Source organism: Plutella xylostella, chromosome 28 (assembly GCF_932276165.1).
Source record: "Plutella xylostella chromosome 28, ilPluXylo3.1, whole genome shotgun sequence".
In the NCBI taxonomy this organism is placed as follows: Eukaryota; Metazoa; Arthropoda; class Insecta; order Lepidoptera; family Plutellidae; genus Plutella; species Plutella xylostella.
In genome coordinates, this window is record NC_064008.1 from 318,104 (window position 1) to 331,889 (window position 13,786).

The window sequence follows — 13,786 nt, forward strand, 5'->3', positions numbered from 1 at the left end:
ATTTCCGTCACAAAAAATCACAATCATCTTGAATCAACTTCATACCTTTTTTTATAGATTAAAGGGTCAGGCACAGGAAGAATAAAAAATGTCTTGATGGTGGGAAAGGGTCGCATTTTTTGTCATTCAACAGATGATTGCAGTAAATATAACTTTATGATGACCTATATAAATAATATGTTATAATCATATTAAAATAACTTATTTTATACGATATTTTAGAACTTCTTTAAGTACCTATATTTTGGTATATTTGGTACCTTTATTGTGCAGCTATTTATAACACATTGTACTTATGACTAACTTTCATAATTCGGTTAGGTAGGTTTAAGAAAAAATATCTCCTTACGGAAATCCTGATAAATCAAAATTTGTTTACCCTGAATAGCTATAATATTAGTTAACCTTTACCTTGAACCACCTTGACTCATAATGATGATAATTAATACTAAACATCTCAATTACAAATTACGAAACACCAATCAGTCAAACGAAATCCATATTGTCTTATTATAAAACATTATTCAATAGTCACATCACACGGCGTTGCCCAACACCTCTCATTAGCCGTGAACCTATTAACTAACGTTTGACAATTACCGAAAATTTACTATTTCGATGAAATATTTCTCAACATACGAGTGCCTACCTGTTCTCTCCACGGGTGTAGGCGAGTCAGTCGACACCGAGGCTCTAGGCAAGCGCAGTCAGTATCTCGGCAACGGCATACGCGAACGCACGCGGCCTTAAACTATTAAAAAAAGAAAAAAAACATTAAAAAAATATTTCAGTTTTTTTCAAAGTGCAAAGATGAACCATTTTTGTTTAAAGGAAAATGTGCTTCAGTCGACGAGAGCGGTCGTTTTTTAAAGCTTTTGCTTAAAGTTTTACTCTAGTTTGAGGGTTTTTTCGGATTTTCGTAAGGAGAAAGTGCTGGACTATTTTTATTGCTATCTGCACCTGTGACTGGAGACTGGGATTCATAGCCGATAATTAAAGGTGAGTTTAATATTTTTTATACATTTCTAATTATGTAAATTTTAGAGTATTAAGTTAGACTACGAATTAGCCATATTTTTTATACGTTATATTATAAGGTCTACGTTTAATTCTTAATAGCTACAGCATCTTTAAATCACCTCAACAATTTCACGCACCTACGTGCGCGTGCGGTCCTTTTAGCTTCACGCACGGTAGAACATGTATATGTCGCAGACATCTGGTTTAATCTCTTGATTGAACCGCTAGCCCGTTCATTGGATGACGCTACTCAGTTGAATGACTAAAGAACAACTCGTCAAGTGGTTGACTGTAACGTCCAACGTCTTGACTGAACGTTATTCAGCGAAGTCGTTAAATGGGATATAGTATAGCAACTTTGTAATGTCTGGTTAGGATGAACATGACCAGACAAGAGTCAACAAAAAGACTATATTACAAAGCTCTTATCTCACAAATTAACTAAACAATAACAATAAACGTACCTTGATATTGTTGTTGTTTCTTTGAATCTATCCGCCGGCGGTGTAATAATAGGTAAATCCATGTTGTCACACTATTTTAACATAAATAACACACTTTAAAGCTAATTTATTTGCAAAAAATAACAATACAAGTGCTTTTTCTAACTTACATAATATATAAGACCATTGTAAAACTAACCTGTGTTTATGCAAATAAATTTAATTTGAATTTGAATTTGAATTTTTGTGTCAGCTGTTCGCTGTTAGACGCCATATTTGTTTTATTCACCACCTGACTGATTTTAAGTCCGCTAACTAGTTGGCCCGTTCAACGTTCGGCCTAGTCATACAACTGAATAGCGTCATCCAATGAACGGGCTAGCGGTTCAATCAAACAGGAGATTAAACCAGATGGCTGCGACATATATAAATGAGCATGGTAAAATGCATTCCTCTTGAACCAATCATGCAAGTATAATACTCTTCCTCACAGTTGCCCATCAATCACAATGCTCAGTCCTGGATATCACTACACCTGTACATCTGCCTGGAGATAGATAATTAATTGCAGAGGATACGTTTCAGCTTCCATTTCATTTAAGACTGTAGCAATAGCATGAAACTAACATGAAGACCCATAGATTTAGATCGTCTAGATATAGGTACATAACAATGCTCTGCATACAGTAGCGTATACTCTTGTTTAGTAAACACAAACATCAGGTCTCGAGTTTAACTGACGATTGTTCAAAGAAATTTGAGAAGCGGAACTTGAGGTCACCTTTGTTGGAATAAGTCATCATCTTCGGCCAGTAATTGTCCACAGCTATACATAGATCTTTCCCAAGCACTGCCACAACATTCTGTCCTCGGTCTTCCTCATCCAGCCACTACCTGATGCCTGTCTATAGTCCTCGGTTGGGTAGGCTGAGGAGCCCCACAATGGGATACGTTTCCCTATTTGTCGCCTCCACTCGAGAACTCATGAACGCTAACGTTCATCAGTTCTTCGGCAGATATGACCGACTGAAGTGACAGTACACTCTCACTTCAGCTTACAGGCTTTAGTAGCTATGTCGGTAACATTATTTATGTGATAAGTTATTACATTGCTAATGTGGTCCTTCAGAGAACTCCTAAGCTCATTCCATAGCCCACAGAGTGACTATAAATATGCGGATCAGTCCAACCCTAGGTGAGGTAGCTTTGTAGGCAGTTAGACATTAAATTGAAGATTGGAGTCACTTTCAATGACATACCTACGCAAAACTTACACAATAGAATATAGGTACATACCTAAGTTTATGTTTATTATTTCATAGATAGATAGATACACCTTCCTCTCATAAAGTTATTGACAAGGTAAATAGAAACCTGCAATAATAGTTAGCATTCAAACTTCCTTGTTTGTGTTTAGAACCTCAAACCACTTGTGTTAGAAGCCACTTTCTCTCTCAGTTCAAGGGCATTGCCTCAATACATCAACAAAAGATGATCATTAGCTTTTCAGTGGTTCACATCGCGTTTACAGGGATCCCCGTGGGATTTCTGGGATAAAAAGTATCTTGTAGCTCTCAGGGATAATGTAGCTTGTTGTGTGTAGTGTGTTGGTAAAATAATTGTTGTAGTTATGGAGCCTATATAAGTACAAATCTTTCGTCTTCATAAACATATTATACCGTCTCGAATTTAACACGTTTTGATAGTTGTGACTTCCTAACCCTTTGATCGAAAAAGAGGAGTCAACGTATGATGATTTTCCATAACTGTCGTAGGTTTATCTTCAGTTACGATAATGTCTAATTTAAACGCAACCCATAACTATAAACGTGTCCCTGATTTCATTAATAAAGTATAATCTGAGATCTAAATTCAATAGTTGAACCGATAACATTCATTCATGAATATTTATCGGCAACAGTACAGGTGTGATTGACGCATACAATTGCACACACTACATAGTAGGAGTACCAGTGTATTGGCAAATAAATACATTTATATCGCAATTAGTATTGGCACGTTAGCTATAACATATTGGCCAACTTAACAGTAACAATTTAGATAAATGGCAAATAACTTTATAAATAAAAATTACAATGAAGTATTTTACGTTTAAAAAAAGCTAAGGATAACATTTTTATGATAAAATTGGATACGGCATTGGATCTGAATCTTTCAACAATTTGACTAAAAAGCGGGTGGCTTGCGCGTTTCCCCTAGCTTCCCCTTTAGGGATCATCGTCATACAAACATAAGTATGGTCATCATAATATGTATAGCTATTCCCGCGAGCTTCGCTTCACCTTAAAGGTTTTTAATAATTATGTTAATCCAGGACGCCTATGTGTGTGTGGTGTGTTTCTCTATTCTATTCTTTGACTTATGACTGTTGACGGCCGGCCGTTATGTCCTACACATAACCAGCAATCAACAATGCCAGTACAACGCCGCGGCGGTCGCTTCCACTGCACACTCCACTTGGCAACCAGGCGCCGCGCCAGTGAAACTGTGAGGGTAATTGTTGGTAGATTTGTAGCGGAATTGGGACAAAAATGTGTTATGAGTATGTATAAATTATAATAATCACAGCTGCCGCTACACGGGTTCGTTTTTGACGTAGATAAACATCACTATATCGCGATTCGCCATAAATACGGCGATTGGTGGTATGCACATTAAACGAGATTTTATCGACGTTGATAACGAACCCGTGTAGAGGCCGCAGGACGGGATTCAAACTCGAGCTCCGCAAGCAGGTCCACTACCGCCTGAGCTAAGATATTGTCTAGATTTGGGAGTTTGTAACCTTAGAGTTAGAGAGAGGTACAACAGTGACACCACATCCTTGTTCCGAGCAGCAGTCTCGAAGGAAAGAATAAGCCAGATGATCGCCGACCTCTGATAGGAGATGGTACCAAAAGAAGAAAAAGAACTTTACAGTTAGAGTAGTACAGTATAACAGAGACGTATATAGTGAATAGTGGGAACTTAAGATTCACCTTTATGTAATACTTTGTACTTGAAAATAACATTATGTAAGGAATTTACATTATTTTCAGACAAGTCCGTTCTATGTATTATGTTCTACTCAAAAACTCTTTCCAATTCACATGATTTAAACCGACAATAGATACATATTAGAGAGAAAGTATCAACGCTAACACCACACATCTAACACACGAAATTATCACATACATTATGTAGTAACACAAGTATATAAGGTACTGTTACCTCACCACTGGTTGTATCACGTAAGAGTGATATTTCTATTTTCACAATTTACACGTTTTCGGAGTTCGGGCTTGTCGAGTCTCTAACTGGTTCGGTGGTTGTTGGCAATACGCTTCTGTAAGCGGCCTGTAGGGATCGACATTCCTTGCCACTGATTTGGCTTGGGTTAGTACCTTTATTTATTAGCTATTCGTCGTAGAGCCTAAACATCATCATCAGAAAGGCAAGTAGCGTGTTTATCGACAAACGTATAAAGAATTAACTTGCTTTTCTTACGATTTTAAAAGATTTTTCCGTGGGAATTACGGGACAAAAAGAAAACCTATATGTTAATCAAAGTTATCCTATTCGTTAACCCAAGTTATCCTATATGTTAATCCAAAAAATCAGCTTCCCGTCTATATGCTAAGTTTCATCAAATCGAAGGTTTCGGTTAGTGGTATTGTAATTACCTAAATAAAATGTAAATTGAGTTAGGTACATAGTAGCTAAGCTCAGTTTGTGCAACTCAAATAATGCAGATAGCGAATCTCCCCGGTGCAGCGGTGAAGACTAAATAGAGCCGCATTAGAGAGAGGCGGGACGGTCAGTAGTAGTCATAGTCAGTAATATTGTATGCATTAACACGACTGGATAGAAGTATGAGGACTAGGAGTTGGCAATTTAAAAATACATTAACAAAATCATCAAATTACTCTTAAAGAACCTTAATGACGCCTTCTGCAACGTTGACTGTATAGGTATCACATGTTTTGAAGTGTAAACCATTTTCATTTATTATTGAGGATTGGTTTATTGATGAATGTTGTGTAGATTGATCAGTCGATTATAGCACTACATACTACTATGTAGTTCATATTATTATATTATATGTTTTTTTTTTTTTTTTTTAAGATTTTATTATCACTCCACAGACTTTATGTCCGTGCCTTTTTGAGAGATCAATATATTGTGAGAGTTTGGTTGTTTTTTATCTTCATCTTTTAACTACTCACTACTCAATGTGGAAGCTTATAATATATATATTTTATCTTTTATATATATATACCTATATATTATTAATAATTTATTTTTTTTGCACTCCTGGAGGAAAATCTACACAGACACCTGGGAAGGGGACCCAGGTAGTGTCGGCCTTTAACCGACTAAAAACCCCCAGTTGTGCATTTCTTGTTTTTTTTTTTTTTTTTTTTTTTTCTTTGTTTCACACAGTCACACTTACAATTATAATGGCAACAAACATTTGAAGGGTAGGGCCAGTGTCAGCTGTCTTCAGAGAACTTAACAGACGCCTGTCAGTGGCCACACACTCCTTTTGTCATCGCTGTTGTTTTGCCTGGTGTTAATGTGTGACAGTGTTCTTAAAACTATCTTAATTTTATTGGTTAGTTCTTATACAGATAATATTAATTCATGATATACTATACAATACCTACATATCAAAACTATACAATACATGCTATATACTATACATAACAAAACTATAAAATACATGCAATACGGTTTGGCCGTCAATATAAAATTAAAATCAAAATTCTCCTATTCCGCTCCATTTTGCGTTGCCAAAAGCCTTGATTGCTGGGCAACGACCTCTTTGTCCCGATTTTTTATTGCCATCTTTAGGTTGTACTCGAGGATCCGTTTCTTCGGTGCTGTAATTGCCGTTTTAGCGAGGTTGCCGATAGCGTCCTCGGTGTCATCCGCATAGTAGGTGCAGGCGGAGGTGTGCCTCGACAGCGCCACTACTGCGTGAGGTATGCTATCGTGCAACTTTATTTTATCTTTTGTTTTTATGATAATGACGGATTCGTACGTCAATCCCTGTGCTTCGTGTATGGTTAAGACGCGTGATCCCGTTCCTTCTCCATATTTTTATATTATATTATATGTGTACCTAAGTTGGTGATCGTGAGTCGTGACAGTTTCTATATGATATGTCGGGTAAGTGTTGCCTTCTTTTCTTATGTGAATGCTAGAATCATCACTTCAGTAAGCCGTATATTCACAAATTCCCTAACACTTAATTCAGATATCTAAATAAATAGGCACCATCTAGTCTAGTCATAGTTACAGTGCAACACTGACCACTATCAAAATGCAAACGAAACAAGAAAAACCGGTCGCAAAGGCGAAGTGCGTAAGCGTGAATTTTCTCAAAAATGCGTTTTCAGATATCCGGGTTGCGACATTTTGCGCCTCGCGCTTGGAACAGGTTCCGGTGACAACTTTCTTTTTCTTTCTGTGAAAGTGAACGCTTTTTTGGTCTCCGCCGGCAACGTAATGTTATGGTATAATCTGCGTTTCGGCATTTTGCAACAGGTGTTGTTTATTTTTGTCCCGATCTTCGGTTTTGTTTGTACTGTTTCGTGCGATTAGTCTAAGTACCTAGTTATGTAAAGTAGATGCGGTTTTTGTTGGGTGACCGTGGGAGCCTATTGCCATTATAAATGATTGCCACTGAAAACTCATTTACTTTAGATAAACTGCATAAAGCAATTTTGTTAGATCACAAAAAAATATTTTTCAGATTATTCACTGATGAAAGAGCGTAAAAATCTGAGTAATATTGTACATATTATTAAGTTAGTTCCATTATTGATAAGATCCAATGATATATAAGTATTATCGGTAATTAAGGCTTTTCTCAAGACAAATTAAAGACCATGTTTCTGATTGTCGTATGGTTCACTGGGTATGCGACTTGTGAACCTGCCATCGCCACTTACACTTACCTTATTGTAACCTAAGTGTCGGCATACAATACTGATCTATCCGAGTGCAAAAAAAGTTAAATCGATATAAAAATACAAGTCAATGACTTTACGGTGTGATTTAGATGCTAATACAACAATACACTTCCAACCACAAACTAAAACTTGCCAGCACTTCTATTGCTATCTGAATAAAGCCGAAAATCCTCTGTCTGATATGCAACAGTATTTGAGTATTGAAAATCTCTGCTGCGTATTGCATGATCCTTGTTATCTAAGCCGCAAGGTGGTGATTAGATTGCAGCGTGCATGTCGCGTGCAAAGCGTGAGATCGGGCGGAGATGAAAAGATCTACATACATACTAAGATGTAGTTTAGTAGAACAAAAGAGTTTCCACATTCGCGCGCGGACAGGTGATATGTAACATGAGTCGCTAGTTTTTATGCGAAATGTTGCTTTTTTGGATGTGCCCGATGGTCTATCAGTGGATGTACGTGAGTTATGTACAGTTGAGCAATGATCACTTACATCTGCAATCTAAAAGTGTAAATATTTAGATATTCAATGATAAGGTAAAATTCGTAAATAGGCCTCGTTATAATTCTGTATCCAATTCATTTGGAAAGGTTAGTCAGATCGTATATTTTCGAGTTAATTTTGATTTAGGTATGGGCACTTAGAATTTTTTAATTAATCATTGATTTTAGTTCATATTGTGACTAATCCAATTTTTTTTGACACCACATTATTTATTTGTTTATAATTTTACTTTACTAATAAAACAAGTCGTAAAATCCTTACGAAACATCCTATTTAACTTCGCACTTCGCCGACTGTTTTTCCTGCGCATTAACTAATGTTGTTCATTATTTCACTTACAATTATGTTGATTGATTCGTTGCACAAATTGCTCGTGTGATTATTAAACAGATTGATCAAAAAAATTACTGAAAAATGCAGTTTGACAACCTGCTTAGTTAGTCACGCGAAAGCGTTAAGGTGTAAATAGGTAGAGGACGACATTACATAATATACCTATTATATTATTTATATAGGTTGCAGACATGTCATGGTGCAACCAGTTTGTAAAGGGTTAATTTTTTGATAAAAAAAAACAAAAAATAGGAAATCACATACAAAAAACAAATCTTAATAGTTTCCGCATGAATATGTACAGATACCTATACAAACAGATGGTTTTTTTTTGCTTTCAAACCTACATAAGTTCAACCTTATAACAACCATTGTACCAACGGATAGTCACAAATCTTCTAACCCAACTAATTCAAAATAAAATTTCACTTATTATGCACCTTCTTTTGTTATTGTTTATAAAAGGGTTGATTTGGTGGCTAGCGACATGAAGCTCGACTTAACGTCAGTCGAAATTCATAGAATACAGTAAAGACATCGTGATACAAGTTGCGACACGTGGGCTAAAACCGCATGTCGCCAACATCCAATTTGCACCCTAAAGCTGCATTACTGCAGTAGCACGAATATTTAGGTGATTCGCAGTAGCGGCTATTTCGCAACGGACTAACGAGTGTGAAAGATGCCGGTTTACTACCATACCAAACGATATTTATAGTACTTAGTTTAGTAACTCTATACTTTTATGCTATATTTAGTGCTTTATTTATTGATAAACATTTGTAAAACATCAAAAATGTCGAAATAGTTCTTTTTATTGGTATAATTGAATAAAATTCAGCTGAAGCCGGAAAAAGGCTCTGTTGCTTAGTTCACATCCGTTCGTTACACAAGAGCAATGCACCGAATGTAAAGGTTGAAATTTATCAGTGAGCCAGATAAATGAACGTCAACGAACCTGAAATACTCAAGTAAGTATTCTATTAAAAATTGTGTAGTTAGTATTTATTGTACTTTAAAAAAAACACTAGACTTACAAAGTTATCAATGTTTGTTATTAGAAATATTATTTTAACAGAGGAAGTTTCGTATAGTACTATAACTAGTAGTTACTAACTATCTACCTACAGTACTTACTTTGACTTGCTTTCAGCTGGATCGCTGATAAAATTCCTCCCTACATGCATTGAACATTTTATTGAGTCATAAATAATTGAAAGGCAGGGATTTCCTGCAATAAGTATTGAACTTAATATTCATTAATGATAATCAGCTATTCGGATTTCAAGATTGCTTTCGATTTTCTACTGACTTTCATTAATCAAATACAGTTTATCAGATGTAGAAATTATTATTTTCAAGAATATTGTATGTAAGTATTGCAGGTTTTTATTTCTCAATATCCTCCTTAACAAAAATAATTCTTTGATTTTAAAGTTTTGTCTCTATGACACTGAGCGATATGTATTTAAGGGAATAAATTTATCCAGATTTTTTAAAACATATTCAAGAACACTTTGATATTTGTATTCGTTCTTACATCCGGATCCATCACCATAACTTATAAAAAACGTCGTCTATAATTAACTCATAACTTGCCATACGACACTCGTAATAAAGTGATTGGAGACCAATAAAGGTTTTTTCACAATATCTCAGTATATTGTTATGTACTTATAATTTTTTTGAGCTCCGAATCGTTTTCCGAATTACTCTTCTCCGATAGCACGGTTCGTCGACGGTTTGTTCGATACTTCGAAGCTATACAAGGTAAGTAGGTAAGAGATAGTCTTAGGTAACCTCACAGCGATCAACTATCTTTTTGTTTTGCTTTAAAAACATATTAATACGGTAATGTAACTAGCCGTATATAGTTACTAGCAGTGATAACTAGATGTATTTAGAGCTTTTAAAAATAAGCTAAACGATATCATTGAGGTGACAAAATACAGAGAGCATTGTAAAAAACGTGGGCAGCCAATAATTTCGCACGAAAATAAGCCCTATCGTTTACATAAATACTTATATCGGTGTGATCACTCCCTAAGCTAAGTGAGAAGCGAAGGCCAAGTCGTATTGTTACAGTTTCTACTGTAGGCACTGTAAGGTAGTATAAAGCTGTGGTGGTACACAATGAACTAGTATGAATTGAATGGGTTGTGAGTATATCCTGCGCTGTTTCCTCTGTTTGCTCATAGACAAGTCAATTACCTGTCTAGGAGTGTCTATGGTCGGGCCATTGTATATTGTATGTGAACACACATACTTACATGCTTGTAGGTTCACAGTTGATATTGGAGTGAAGATTAATCGCAATGTTTTGGTTTACCAAAAATGTTTTGTTGTTTAAAATAATGGTCACAATACATATTTTTGTCATACTTATGTTCTAGCATCAATTGCACCCTTTGTAAACGTATAATTTTGTTATAAATAGGCAATACAGAATGACATGATAATAGTAATAATAATAAAAAGTAATAAAAACCGTTCGTTATTTCAGTAGATAATGATAACAGTGACAGAACTTACATTCAGGCATCGCGTTGATGTCTTTTGTATGGCGCTACGACGACGCTCGTAGTACGCACTCATATTCATATTACATATTATTATGTTGCTATCTATCCATGCGTCTTTTATTTGATTCTAAGTATTGACTTACAATATGTATTGCACCAAAAGTTTCATTAGTATGAATAATATCAATTATTATTATACGTTTTCTTTTGTTTTTTACTCCTTTTTTTTAAATGTTAATTCCCTGTCTCGGGCATAAGCTAAGTGAGGAGGGGCAAATGTTGATATTTTGTTCTTGATAACATAAATTACATGATACGTTCTAATGTATCATAATTATCCATACCATCTCTTAACACTGATCATCCATACAAGTAAATAAGTAAAAACTGAATAAAAGCGAATCCACCAGCATCCACAGCACTGTAGACCGCAGAGCTACGGTTATTTGCCACTTTCCCCGCTTTCCTCGCTGCACGGCGACATGGCTGCACCGTGAGTACTGCGACATGGCCGGAGCGAGAAGTGACGGAATGAGCGCTTTCCTGCAGCTTCCTGCGACACGCCGCGCCGGCTAATGTGCGCGGACAACTGATACTCAATTGTCTAATGTGTGTGGACAACTGATACTCAATTTTCTTATGAGTTCGGACACTGATATTCAATTATCTTACCTAGATGTGATAGTTAGAAACATAGCAAGAGTTTCTTGATGTACATATAATAGGTTGAAACAACTAGTCACCTTTTGTGTATTATGTAATGGTACATTTATTTTACTTTATGAAATATTTCAAATTTCATATTAGTAAATAACTACGAGTATTACATTCATACTTGAATTTTATATATCTACAATTGAGGTATTTTCTTTCACTGATAATTAAATTCTCCATATTAAGACATACTTAACAATTCTAATAACAACTCTACCTACTTAATTGTTACTTAACAATTAAAAGCCCCCGCAGTTCCCTTGCATAGGCGTACTGTTGAAACACAATTACTTATATACATTTAATATACTTAGTTGAAGTTATTTCAAGTGCAACACCTACTGTTTAATGTAACTCATTGTAACAAATTCTTCTTCTACAAAACCCTACTATTTTTTTTCTATTTTCATTTTATTTATTTATTTATTTATTTATTAACAAACACATATTGGTACATATAAATTAACAGTATACAACACCACATAAGCCTTCAAAGGTTTGTGTGTGATGCGATTTTAATCTACCATACAAGTTATTTTTAGGTAATGATTAACGTAGTCATACAATATAAGTAGGTATAAGCCATATAAGCAAAAGTATTCTAGCACCTTAACATACGATCACAAAAAAATACAGCGAGCGAGACCGTGCCGGCCGGCAGATAATACTATTCATTTCTTCATACCTCTTGATAGAATAGTAATAAGAGTGGTTTTATTGTGGTCATATTACCTACATTTGGTTTTAATGACTCATTATTAGGGTCAGAAATGGTATGTCACTTTGAATCAAAGTTAAACCTAAACTGCATCACTTCTGATATTGTGGTGCGGGCGTTATACTTAGCATTATTGAGTTTATGAGTTGTTTTCATGGTTATGTGAAGGGATCATTAGAATAAATCAGAATAATTTACACACAACTCTATAATAGGAACTGGGCACCTCGGTTTACTATAGGCGGATTTATTTTTCATAGTTAAACGTTTATGCGGTGGTCTATTTAATAAAATTACTTTAATTTAATTAAGTTTAAGGATTGTGCGTCGTCGTCGTTTCTCGTAAACTATGCAAAGCGGAATATGTTATGTATAATCAAAAAAAAATAACAATAACTACAATTTTATCCATGAATTTATGATGCAAATGGGCATTAAGTATATCACTATGACGTTACTACGTCACCTATAATAAAAATTACTTTCTAAAAAAATACTACACTCCCTATACTCCAACACCTATCCGCCCAAACAATTAAAACAAAACAAACAAAGGAACGGAACAATCCATCACATAACTACATACACACACATAACCTCTCTCACTGAGGCGCGTGGGCTCAGATGTTGCAAGTGACGTGACCTTCCCATTCGGCGGTCGTGGGTTTGACTCCGGCCGGGACTGTGTGCTAATTGTAGCCATTGTGTTCGAGACCTACATTTAATTTGTTTTAATGGTGTGTTTGTCTGGTGGTGGTATTTTTGGGTGTGCGGGTTTAAACAATAGATAGATTCAGTAGGTATTTTAAGAACAAATGGATATGCAATCTATTATAACATCAGCTTTTTCATTTGTTAATATTTTAATGTTCTCTTTTTGTTTTCAGGTAAACAACTAACTGCTACTATCACTACTGCTCACCATGCATCGCTACACCAAGTATTGTAAGTCAATTCATCATCATCATTATCACTGACTTCTGACATACAGATAATTCTAGTTCGGAAGTCAGAACTCAAACTAAGCTGTATTATAAAAAAATGGTGAAATAAAGAAATTTGAAATTTGAATTTGAATTATCAGCCCGTATCTGCCCACTGCTGGGTATAAGCCTCTTCCCTATCAGTAAGTCAATTATTTGTTCTTGTTCAACTCTTAACTCCTGGCATTCTAAAGTAATTTAGTTTAGTTTAGTTTTATTTATTCGGGAAACAAACAGCTTAAAATAATAATAATTACTATAAGGATTACTTTTAACACTCATGCCAACAAAGTTTCCTCAGACTAATAACACACATTAAAAGTATTTGGTGAACAAAAACATAAAATGAAAAATAACAAATGAACAAAAATTACACATAAGAAATAATGACAAACATGAGAAGGTTAACTAATCAATTAGTGCTGTTTTTACACATTTTTTGAACTGGCAGAAAGAGAGGTGGAACAAATCAACATCTACGAAATTACTATTGTATTGGCGACAGGATCTCAAAAGAAACGTGTTAGCAGCATAGTTTGTACTTCTATGAGGTACATAGAACAAGGTCCT

At 35.2% G+C, this 13,786-nt stretch overlaps 1 protein-coding gene across 1 annotated transcript in view; it reads left to right on the forward strand.

The window, feature by feature from the left end:
* The first annotated feature begins 772 nt into the window (after window positions 1-772).
* Window positions 773-13,786, forward strand: part of LOC105387679 (flocculation protein FLO11) — a 43,620-nt gene continuing 30,606 nt past the window's right edge. The window contains exon 1 of the mRNA XM_048631250.1: window positions 773-999. The gene's annotated coding sequence lies outside the window, so the exon portion shown is untranslated. The remainder of the gene's footprint in view (window positions 1,000-13,786) is intronic.